Source organism: Callionymus lyra, chromosome 14 (genome assembly GCF_982586985.1).
Source record: "Callionymus lyra chromosome 14, fCalLyr1.hap1.1, whole genome shotgun sequence".
Taxonomy (NCBI): Eukaryota; Metazoa; Chordata; class Actinopteri; order Syngnathiformes; family Callionymidae; genus Callionymus; species Callionymus lyra.
Genome location: NC_141831.1, coordinates 24,929,424 through 24,942,146, shown reverse-complemented (window position 1 = coordinate 24,942,146; position 12,723 = coordinate 24,929,424). Strand labels below are relative to the sequence as shown.

At 47.3% G+C, this 12,723-nt stretch overlaps 1 protein-coding gene and 1 pseudogene across 1 annotated transcript in view; one reads left to right on the top strand and one right to left on the bottom strand.

Annotated features, from left to right (window-relative positions):
- sgcd (sarcoglycan, delta (dystrophin-associated glycoprotein)) overlaps positions 1 to 12,723 on the bottom strand; it is a 92,985-nt gene that overhangs the window by 63,309 nt on the left and 16,953 nt on the right. The gene's annotated exons all lie outside the window — the stretch shown is intronic.
- Positions 4,255 to 6,165, top strand: LOC148066782 (uncharacterized; annotated as a pseudogene).

The following is a 12,723-nucleotide window of genomic DNA, read 5'->3' as shown; positions in this document are numbered from 1 at the left end:
ATTCACCAGAAGTGACGATGAACACTAGACACAATGGAACCACACTCACATCGTTTAACTTGGATCATTTGGATAATTCCTGCATCATGATTCCGTGGACAGAAGCCATTAAGGAAGAGGTGATCAACATGGTTTAAGAGAAGCTGAAGAAGATAAATACATCAGGTAAGAGTTTCTCTTCTCTCTAATTGTACCTTCGTACAATGTATAGGACAATTGGCAGACTACTGTTTGAAGAAGCATGAATTAAACAGTAGAGGACTTCTGTCTTTGGGAGGCATCAGAAGTCCAAACCACCTTTGACTCCATTAACACTGAATTTAATGAAAAAAACAACACGTGTTACGTTTCTATAGTGATCGATGATGTCATTCAGCACCAGGAAACTTCCTGATCACGTTCACCTCACTTTACGTCTGCTCTGATGTTTCAAACCTCAACATGACTTCTTATTGTCGTCACTTCATCACATCCACTTAACTGTATGAGGTCTTTATTATTAGAGTCACAGCCCAGGATAGAAATGTTGGAGTGACAAAGCTGAACGCTTGATGTCTTTTCTCACTAGTCGCTTAAACGCTAATTTGGACTTCAATGGCTGCAGCTGAAACTCTTCCGGAACAATGAAACTCATCTCCAGCTCAACACGCTGGCAAATTGCTCTTGTTCTGACTCGCTCTGGAACTCGACATACATCTCCTCAGAGTTGCTCAGAGTACCGGCCAGAAGTTCGTTGACGATGGAACATTTTCAGGCGTTGATGGATAAGTGACCCCAATAAAAGATACCAGTGAAACAATAATTTCAATAATAATCAACGTTAGATTTAAAGGGCAACTAATGTGTTAATTAATAAATACTGTGTGTCTTAAATTGATCTTGGACCTCGATTGTACTCCTCAGTATGTGTCTTTTTGAACAAAACTCCCTCTAAAATATGCTCCGCCCACATAATGCGCTTTGTTGTGAACACAATCTGCTCTGATTGGTCAGGCACATCATCAATCCCAGAAGTCTTCACCTCCAAGGGACTTGTTGTATAAACAAAGTGGGATGTGATGACAGCTGACTGGAGGTAACCTCCATATTTCAGACGGGGAGAAGTTTGTAATAACTTCAAAACACCGTCATGATGAGGGACTCACTGCATCTTAGAGAGGAAGACTTCAACATTTGATAGAGACATGTCTTTGTCAAATACAACACCCAGGTTTCTTGGGCTCAGTTTGACAGACTTACTTAAGTCACCCAAGTACAAACACTGGAATTGTATCATCAGGTGCAATAACCAGAGTTTCAAATTTGTCTACATTTATCTGCAAAGTGTTTTCACTTAGATCTTTTTTATCTTTAAATTTAGCCTCTAGGGCTCAGTTTGATCAAAAGAGCAGTAGAGCTGGATGCCATCAGCACGAATGTGGTAAGAAACATCAGAAAAAATCTAAATGATTTTACCCAGGGTACACAAGTTACCAAAGTACAGCAAAAATAATCAAGGACCCAAAACAGAACCTCGAGGGACTCCAGTAAACAGATACGCTGATTAAGATCTTATTTGATTGGCTGACACACTGAAACTGCGCCCACAAAGGTATGAGAACCACAGTACTGGAGACATTACAAGTAGACAAACAAAAGCTGACACACACACCTTGAAAACAACGCATTGACACACCACAATGCGGAAACATCACACACACTGACACACATGTTGGAACAAATTGACAGACACATTAAAACATACACCGGCACCTAAACACACACTTCGTCAACACACACCTGTCATTAACACACGTCGACACACCGGCTCTCATTAACTTGTGTAAACTGTGATCTGAGTAGACAAACAAACTGACAGGACTGAGGCTTGTCCGTCACAGCAGAAATATTCAGCTGCCAGAAAGCCTGTCGACTCTGCGACGGAGGGTGGGGGAGTGTGTGTGGGGGGAAGCAGAATGACGGTGGAGAGACTGCCAAGTGGAAGTGTGACCTTGTCAAAAGTGAAGCTTGTGGGTCATTAACTGGGATAATTGATTGTTTGTAGTCGCATCACAGTCGCCCTTGATCCTGGACGACTGGGACTTCCGTTGACCTGACATGTCTTTGAGTCGGACAGGATGAGTCATCACAGAGAACTAAGGGAGAAGAAGGTCCCAGGGAGGGGTCAGGTCTCTGCCCCGTGACCTCCACCAGGCTGTATTTTCAAAGATGTCCAAAGATCCAAAGTCAAGACACCAGCTAGTTCTGATGTGTCTGACATACCCAAAAGGACAGATTCAGAGCAGGACTAACCATGTGACTTGACAGGACCAAAGTGAAAGATTCTCCTGAACCAACATGTTGAACCAGTGATGGTTCAGAAGTCTAAGTCTGCAGAGCTGTGAAGTGTGCCGGGACAGTGTGTTGCATGGAAGCAGATCTTCGCTGAACTTGACTAAAACAGATTGGATTAGAACCCATGACTGACCAGAACCGTCTTTGCTTCTGGGTCAGTCCACTCGACCTGAAAAGGCTTGACAAACTTGAATCAGAACCATGTGAGAGCATCAGCAGCTCGAAGCCCGGCAGCACCACACCGCTCATCATCTTCATAGAGGAGAGCACTAAGTAGACCGTAGGCGCCGTCGCTCTCCAGACTCAGTGTGATTTTAAGCGACACCATTAAACAAGGTCGAGATTCTTGTTTCATTCGGCAGAACCTCCCGGGGTGAAACTTGGACCAGTCCAGTCGGGGGCCGGAGATTGATGCTGATGGCCAAAGGGTCCGTTTGTTTGAGAGGAGAAACTTCTGCATCAGGTCAGACGCACCGCCGTGCACCAGCAGGATACGTTTGTTCTGGACCAGATGAATAAAACATCGGCTAATCTTCACTGCAGGAGGTCCAAATCATTAGAACCAAAGTCAAGTTGAATCACAGACAAGTGGTGTGGACTCGTGTTGAGGTTTACAAACTGAAAATAGAAAGTCTCCTGAGCAGCAGCAGAGTTTCTTAAATGGCTGACAACACTGAACAAACAAGCCTCACAAATACACTCTTTAGTTGACAACACCAGTGGGATCATGACGCCTCACAGTGGACACCCATTTAAGTTATTTTGGAAACTGACATTTCACAATCAATCAATCAATCAAACAAAAACCTCTGAACACGTCCAGTTATTTCTCGCACACTAGGACTTGTTTTTCCAACGAAACACACAAGACTCTAGTCTGACACAGCAGTGGTGGCGTCAACATTTCAACTGCAGATTCATTACTGAACATAATTAAACCGTGGCCTTTACCAGACGAGGTCACTGTAGCGTTGAAGACACCCACTCGTACAAACAACCTCACACGCACAATAAACGCACACACAAAACACCCACAGACACACACAAGAAACACACCAAGCACACACAATTAGAAAGAAACACACAGACAAACAAGAAACACACACATACAGAAACATTGACACATTACACACACATAAGAAAAACACACACATAAGACGAACACAAACTCAAAGATACAGACTGCGACACAGAGAAACTAACACACACATATTTACACATATCAAATTCACACAAGCAAGAAACGGCCACATTAGGAAACACACATATAACAATATATACAATACATATAAGAAACATTAAAACAGTGAAACACACACAGACAAGATTTCACACAAACATACATGAAAAATGCACACACAAATATGCAACAGGAAGTGCTTTGTTCCAACTGTCAGGCACACTCCAGGGGACTTCTAGTGGTGGGCCTGGTAGGATAGACTTTTTAGACTAAGCATGACTCACTTTATTCTCTCACAACGTCTGTCTCTGTGTCGTCACGGTAACAAAGGCCCACAGAGTGTAAACGAGCAGCTCCATAATTAATATTAATATGACGCTCACTAATGAGTTAATCCTCCTGTCGGCTAATAGCAGGCAGCATTTACATGCTCGATAATGAGTCCAGGCGGACAAAGTCATCCTTTCCAACCAGTTGGGACGCCGCCAGAGCGCCGGTGGCGGAGGCGTGGGCTTCGATCCGGCTAATGACAGAGAGCAGACATAGATCTGCGGTCCGGTCGACCTGGGACGCTGCGGGAGAGGTTCTGATGATTAAACGTGATGAGCGGAAGTGCAGCCGCTCACCTTTGTTCCATCTCTGATGGTTGTTTCCCTCTGGGGGGGCCTCACACTCGCCACTGAACCCGCCAGGCTGCCGGCCCGGAGACCAATGTGCAGAGTCTCACATCCTTCACTGGAATGGGCTCACTGAGGCCGGTGGGCCTGGGTGAGGTAGAGAGACTATTCTGTATCACCCCTGCATGCTGGCTTGACGTCTGCCTCTGATCAAGCTATAGTGGTCGTTCACCAGGTTGAAGACTGTCGCTCGGATAATACAGCTGACTCAGCAGAAGAAGGTTTTTTTTGGGTTAAATTAAGTGACACTTTAAAACGTGACTAAGTGTCTTCTTGTGGTTCTGCATGAAGCCTGATATCCTGTGAATCAATGTGGTTCCCCCGAGTCTCTGCAGAAGCTGAAGGAGAAGTGAAGGTCGAGCAGGTGGATCAACACTGAGCTCTCACTCAGATTCCTGATCACAATTCCTTCACAAGCCAGTAGCTCAACCTCGTCTCTGATACTCAACTCAAGAGGATCAAACTCTGCCCCTGACCACTGTGCCTAAGGCATATTCCAGCCCACAAATCATTTTAAGAAGTTGAACTCTGCTGGATTTCAAGTGAATTTGGATCAGTTCGGGCACAAAAAGATCCACAATGAGTCGGAAACAGTGCTGCAAATTAAGTCATTGACAGGATTAGGTGTACGTTCACTGAAGAGAGCGACTCCAGCTCTAATAAAGAGGAGACGAAGGGATGACAACATGTCTTGTGCTGATGAGTTTCAAATTGTTCAGGACAAGTGTTCTACAATTACAGATGCCGACACTTGGTGAAGCACAACAACAAATCAACAAATAAGACCGTGACAGATAAATCAAAGCTTCTCCTGAACTATTTTAAGCTTTAAACAGTCGCCTATCAATCATGCCCGTTTCTCTGTAAAATGTAAAGCCATATTTGGTGTATACTGCCCCCTGCTGGACCCCCTGCAGTTAAACTATCGTGCCAACAGGTCAGTGGATGACGCAGTCAACCTCGCACCACACTACGTCCTGCAGCACCTAGACAGGGAACTACACCAGGATCCTGTTTGTGGACTATAGCTCAGCACCATCATACCCGGCAACTTCTCCCGCGAACTCTCCCAGCTGAACGTGACCGACTCCATCTGTCAGTGGATCACCAGCTTCCTGACAGGCAGGAGCCAGTAGGTGAGACTGGGAGAGGTCTCTTCCACCACGCTGACCATCAGCACCGGCAACCCCCAGGGATGCGTTCTGTCACCACTGCTCTTCTCCCTCTACACCAACGACTGCACTTCTGAACACCCTGCCGTCAAACTCCTGAAGTTTGCAGACGACACAACCGTCATCGGCGTGATCCAGGACGGCAATGAGTCTGCATATCGTCTTGAGGTCGAAAGGCTGGTTAGGTGGTGCAGCACGAACAATCTTGAGCTGAACACGCTGAAGACTGTGGAGATGACAGTGGACTTCAGGAGGCACCCCTCAACCCTATGCCCCCTCACCATCAACAGCAGCCCTGTGGCAGTCGTGGACTCCTTCAAGTTTCTGGGAACAACAGTCTCCCAGTACCTGAAGTGGGAAGCTAACACCATGTGTATCCCGAAGAAGGCCCAGCAGACGATGTAATTCCTGCGTCAGGTGAGGAGGCATGGCCTGTCGAAGCATCTGTTTCTTAACTTCTACAGTGCAGTCATCCAGTCGATGCTTTCCTTCTCCATCACTGTGGTTCGCAGCGACCACACAGCAGGAAAGGAGAAGACTTCAGCGGACTGTGAAGACTGCAGAGCAGATCACAGGTGCTCCCCTGCCCTCCGTCCAGGAACTGTACGAGTCCAGGACCAGGAGGAGAGCAAGCAACATCACCAAAGTCCCGACTCACCCCGGACCTCTTCTGCCCCCTCCCCTCAGGCAGGTTCTACAGAGCCCTGCGGAACAGAACAACCCGCTACAAGAACCCTTTCTTCCCCTGCGCCATCTCTCTTTTGAACAGCTAATACCCACTATGCCATGTATAGTTCATTAATTGCACTGTTTGACGGTTTGCACCGTGTTTATTATTATAAATATTATTTCTCTTGTGTAGTTGCACATGTTGTTTATCCCTATTCTAATTTTGCTACCAATTCCAGAGTCGTCCACAACCACTGAAAATTCCATGTATGTATACCAATATGTACTGGTGAAAAAATCTGCTCTTGAATGTCATATCATCACCTTAAAGTTAATTTAAGAATCAGAATCACTTTAATTTGCCAGTGTTGTTTTTTTTTGTGGTGGCAGTATACAATAAAAGATTGAAATAAGATACAGTAACATACAAAATAAGCAATAGAAAAACTGTAAGAAAGCTGTCAGTTACATGATTACAAGCTTGCTACAGATACTTGTGAAGGGGCCCGAACAGATAGACCAACAGAGACATCAAGGTCAGACGAAGTCATCAGACGTAAGGTATAATCCGAACACTTGAGAATCCGAAGACCTCCCAACAGTCTTCAATGGGTCTTTATAATTACTAATAACTATTGCACAACTTTGTTTCAAACATCGAAAAAAAGAACAGGATTCCATTTGAGGAAGAATTTCACACCATGCATGTGCCTCTAAATCAGTTTTAGTGGCATAGGCTGCTGACATATGTGGGCGGAGCCCAGCACCAACTCTGACACTAACTTTATGTACTTGTGACACACAAGCTACACAACAACATTACTGAAACAACTCCTTCTATCAGGTTAGTGAAGACACTGGAAAAAGAAAACACACTGTTGGACCCCTCAGACAGCAGGGAAGGGAAGAGTGTGGGTAAATATTATGTGTTACACGTCTGCAGCAGACAAGATCACAGCAGGGAGGAATTAAAGCGCAGCAGCAGGAGCTCAAACGATCTCGAGACCGCTCGATCTGCTAATAATAAATTTGTGATCTTAAAACTGTATCTTTGTTTCCATTGTGACCCAGAGAACCTGTCATCCTTATTCCTGGTGACCCGGGCTCACCAGACCAGAACTCCAAGTCTGACTTTGAGGATCATGTGACAGTCTGTCCATGTTCCCTTTATTGTCTTAAAAATAGTTTTCAATAAAGCCTGGGCACAAGAGACACTCAATACCGTCGCAGACTCTAACTGGTTTGCAAGATTTCTTTCCCCAGACCACAGCTCTTTAGGAAGAACAAGATAAAAACCAGAAGCGATGACGTTCATGTTTCTGGTAAAGGACCATTTGTTCACTCCTTCCTTCCTAATGGAGTAATAGTTTCGCTAACAGCAAAAATAAAATCCCAGACTCAAGTAATGTTGTGTGTTCCTGATGTTTCCTCCAGTTTATCAACACAATACATTCGGATTAAAAATCAGATCAAATAATCGACTTGACCAGAGCTTCGTAGACTGGTGCCAGAAAAAACACCTTCAGATCAAATCCCAGCAAGACCAACAAGCTGGTTGAGGATTTTCAACGTTGACATGGTTAGATGGACAACACTGCTGCTCTTTAGAAAAAAAAAAGGGCAGAGCAGACTCTACCTGCTCTGAAGGCTGAGATCCTTTGGAGTTCAGGGGCCACTCCTGAAGTCTTTTTATGACTCGTTGTGGCTTTTGCCATCTTCTATGGACCACAGGTTGGGAATTATTGGTCTGGGGAAGGATACCATTCAAGCTGGCCTTGGAGCTCCATCAGTGACAGGATGATCCACGACAGGTGTGAGGCTCCACAAATATATATATATATATATATATATATATATATATATATATATATATATATTTAAATCCAGAATTTGTTTACACTGTACTCCTATTAAAGTATTTTATTCAATCTTTTTTTCTGTGTGCTTTGCTTATGTATTTTAGTTTTCTCCTGATGCTGCTGTTACTAAAATGTCCCCTTGTGGGACAAATAAAGGAAATCTAAATCTAGATCTAATTCTAAAGAAACACTTATCAGGTGTCAAGAACTAGATAAGAAACTTGGACTAGAACTCAGGACAGAACATGGACCTGCAAATGTTGCAGGAGTGTCAAGGTGCAGGAGTAAAGATGATGGATCTCCTCAGAGCCTCCTCTAGAACGGCTCCAGTCGAGAGGGTCAGTGTTGTTAAGGAAGTCAATACACACACAGAATCATTACACACACACATGTGTGATGATGCTTGAAACTTGTGAGGGGAGAAGAGGATCATCCAGAGGTCAGGTGCACAAAAATCACTGTGATCATGCTCACCTACAAAGCTGTGTGTTTGTGAGTCCATGTGTAGGTTTGAACTTCTTTAATTATTGAAGACGCTTTCTGCTGGTTCATCATAACCTTCAACAAGAGTCTCTGCCAGCAAGATAAAGCCTCTGTCAGATAACCACCGCCACTCAACGAGGCTTGTCTGCAGACAAAGATAAAACAAAAAAATGAAAAGAGTGTTCTTTGATATTCACGTCTCTGGAGAACCTCGTAACACTGAATGACCTGTAACGCTTGAAAATGAATGTAGAAGAAAAACATGGTCAGTTCTTTGACTTTTTACTTTTAATCATCTCATGCTCAACAAACACTTTATTGACACTATTCCACAACCTTTTACAATGTTTCTCAACATTTTAAAACAACACTTTGCAATGTTTCCAAACGTTTTACAACACTTCACAGTTTGCTGTTATCATCAAAGAAGAATCTTTTCTATTTCGATTGCAAACAAAACACCTCTTCTTATTAATAAACCTGCCAGTCGAGTCACATTTGGGAATACTTTAGATTCCAGACAGATCATTTTGTGGGGTGATTGTTAACCCCTAAAAACCTGCAAACGTGACTTTGAATTATGGTCATCGTGTCACGGGTGGAACTCGGCAGGAGACCCAGAAGCGGAAGTGGACAAATATCCTCAGAGCAAATGTTCGAACAAAAGTCTTTTAATATTCCAAACGGTCGGAAAGGACCGAAACAAAAACAAATCAGGAACTCGGGACGAAGGCAGGACGCGGCTGGAGATCGGGATCTCAGATCCGGAACTAAAACAAAAGAGGAAAAAGACTCACGTGAGCAAAACAAGGCGCTGACAACGTCAGGGGTCTTCAGGGAAAAGTACATAGGTAACACGAGCAAGGAGAATCTACGAATGCCAACCTAGTCTGGAAACTCAATTCTCTGGCGAGTTCTTCAGGTCCGCGACGCTCCTTTTCTGTGGGAAGAACCCGCCATTCAATCACCCCCAGCCGCGCACCTGCCAGCGTCTGTCAAGAAACAAAACAAAACACGAACCAAAACAGGAAACAGACTACAAAATAAAACAGGAAAGCACCAAAACATGACAGTACCCCCCCCTCTAGGTAGCGCCTCCAGGCGTTCTACCCGGTCTTTCCGGGTGCTCCCGGTAAAAGTCTCGGAGGAGGGAGAGGTCCAGGATGAGTGAGCGGGAGATCCAGGAGCGCTCCTCTGGACCGTAACCCTCCCAGTCCACTAGGTACTGGAAGCCCCGACCTCTGCGGCGAACCTCCAGGATCTTGTGGACCTTGTACGCAGGGTGATTGTCAATGATGAGCGGAGGAGGTGGAGGCTCGGCTGGCGCACTGAGAGGACTGGTTGAGACGGGCTTCAGGAGAGAGACGTGGAAGGTGGGATGGACCTTGAGTGACGGAGGGAGCTTGAGGCGCATGGCCGTGGGGTTTATGATCCTCTCGATCTCGAACGGACCTACGAACCTGGGGGCCAGCTTACGGGATTCCACTGGAAGGGGGAGGTCCCGGGTGGAGAGCCAGACCTTCTGGCCAGGTGAGTAAACGGGGGCTGGCACACGGTGCTTGTCAGCGAGGCGTTGATTTCTTGTAGCGGTGCGTGATAAGGCCGCCCTGGTCTGGTGCCAGACAGATCGACAACGTCGTAGGTGGGCTCGAACTGAGGGAACCGCTGCCTCCCTCTCCTGAGAGGGGAAGAGAGGTGGTTGATACCCATATGCTGCCATGAATGGTGACCTCCCAGTGGCAGAAGACGTTAGGGAGTTGTGCGAATACTCCACCCAGGGGATGTGCTGACACCAGGAGGCCGGGTGACGAGCCGACACGCAGCGTAGAGCTGATTCTAGGTCCTGGTTGGCCCGTTCCGTCTGGCCGTTGCTCTGCGGATGGTACCCCGACGAAAGGCTAGCCCTAGCCCCCAGGGATCTACAGAAAGCTCTCCATACCTGCGAGGAGAACTGGGGTCCCCGATCCGAAACAATGTCTACCGGGATACCATGGAGTCGAAAAACATGTAGGACCAGCAGGTCCGCGGTCTCCAAGGCTGACGGTAACTTTATCAGGGGGATAAAGTGAACCATCTTGGAAAAGCGGTCCACTACTGTCAGGATAACTGTCCTACCCATGGAAGGAGGGAGACCGGTGACGAAATCCACAGATATGTGCGACCAGGGGCGACTCGGCACAGGTAAGGGTCGAAGAAGTCCAGCGGGGGGGCGACGAGAGGACTTTCCGCGAGCACACGTGGTACATGCGGCCACGAACTCCAGGACGTCGCGTGCCATCTCCGGCCACCAGAACCTCTGCCTGAGAAAAGAGAGTGTCCTAGACACGCCCGGGTGACAAGCTACCTTGTGGGTGTGCCCCCACTGAAGAACCTGGGCACGAGCTGGCTGCGGAACAAACAGTCTATCAGGCGGTCCAGAGCTAGGTCCTGGGTCACTCTCCTGAGCCTCCTGAACAACCCTCTCTATATCCCAGCTGGCCGCCCTGATAAAACACCGCTTTGGAAGAATGGTCTCCTCTGCCAGACCCTCCTGGGAAGGAGCAAACTGACGGGATAAGGCATCAGGCTTAATGTTCTTACCTCCCGGGCGGTACGTCAGGGAAAAGTCGAAACGACCCAAAAACAGGGCCCAACGGGCCTGGCGGGAGTTCAGGCGCCTGGCCTCCTGTAGATAGAGTAGGTTCCGATGATCCGTTAACACTAGAAAAGGTACCTCTGAACCCTCCAGCCAATGCCTCCACTCCTGAAGAGCCGCCACCACCGCCAGGAGCTCCCGGTTGCCAATGTCATAATTCTGCTCCGCTGGGGACAGTTTCCTGGAATAGAAGGCACAGGGATGCACCCTATTGTCCCTGGCGCACCTCTGGGACAGCACTGCCCCTATGCCGGTGTCCGAAGCGTCCACCTCCACGATGAACTGACGGGCTGGGTCGGGGTGTCGTAGGATAGGCGCGGAGGAGAACAGCGAGCGCAGCCGGTTGAAGGAGTCGTCCGCCTTGGAGGACCAGGTGAAAGCACTCTTGGTGGAGGTAAGCTGGGTTAATGGAGCGGCAACCTGGCTATAACCCCGGATGAACCTGCGATAAAAATTAGCGAAACCCAAGAATCGCTGCAATTCCTTTCGGCTAACAGGCACCGGCCATTGAGCAACTGCCTCCACCTTCATGGGATCAGGCCGCAACTGACCCTGTCCTAGAATAAAACCCAAAAAACTCACTGTGGGGACTCCAAACTCGCACTTCTCTGCCTTGACAAACAGTCTGTTCTCTAGTAAACGTTGGAGTACGCGGCGGACGTGGGTGACATGTTCCTCAGGAGAACTGGAAAAAATCAGAATGTCGTCAAGATAAACGTACACGAAATCACTCAAAAGGTCCCCTAAGACCTCATTGATAAGTCTCTGGAATACCGCTGGCGCATTGGTCAGGCCAAACGGCATGACCAGGTACTCGAAGTGACCTAAGGGGGTCTTAAAAGCCGTCTTCCACTCATCTCCCTCTCTAACACGAACCAAGTGATAAGCACTTCTAAGGTCCAGCTTGGTGAATATCATGGCCTTGTTCAGAGGGTCAAACGACGGGTCTATGAGTGGGAGGGGATACCGATTCTTAACGGTTATGCTGTTTAGTCCCCGGTAGTCAATACAAGGTCTCAGGGAATTGTCCTTCTTACTCACGAAGAAGAACCCTGCACCAAGAGGCGAAGAAGAGGGGCGAATTAAACCGGCGGTCAGTGACTCCCCGATATAAGTGTCGAGGGCCTGGCGCTCCGGGCGAGAAACCTTATACAGTCTACTACAGGGAAGAGGAGAACCAGGAAGTAGGTCAATGGCGCAGTCATAGGGACGGTGCGGTGGTAGGGATAGCGCCCTCTCCTTGCTAAAGACCTCACCCAAACTGTGATACTCCGGAGGAACGGAGGAAAGGTCAGGAGGGGAAGAGATGGGAAGTGGAGGACGAGAGGAAATAGGTGCAGAACGGAGACACTGTGAATGACAATGCGGGCTCCAACCAAGTACCGTGGAGTTCACCCAATCAAAATGAGGGTTATGGATACGAAGCCAGGGGAGACCGAGAACAATAGGAGAAGAGGGAGAAGAAATCAGAAGAAAACAAATTAACTCAGAGTGGTTACCCGAAATCGTGAGGGAAAGGGGAGTAGTCTGGTGAGTCACGTCGAGTAGTGGTCGGCCATCTATGGCACAAACCGGGCGGGGAACGTCTAGCTTAACCAGGGGAAGGTTGAGGGAAAGGGCGAAGTCTCGGTCAATGAAATTGTCGTCAGCGCCAGAGTCGATTAGTACAGTCTCGGCTGTCGAAGTCAAGTCAACCGTCAAAAGACCAGGTAGG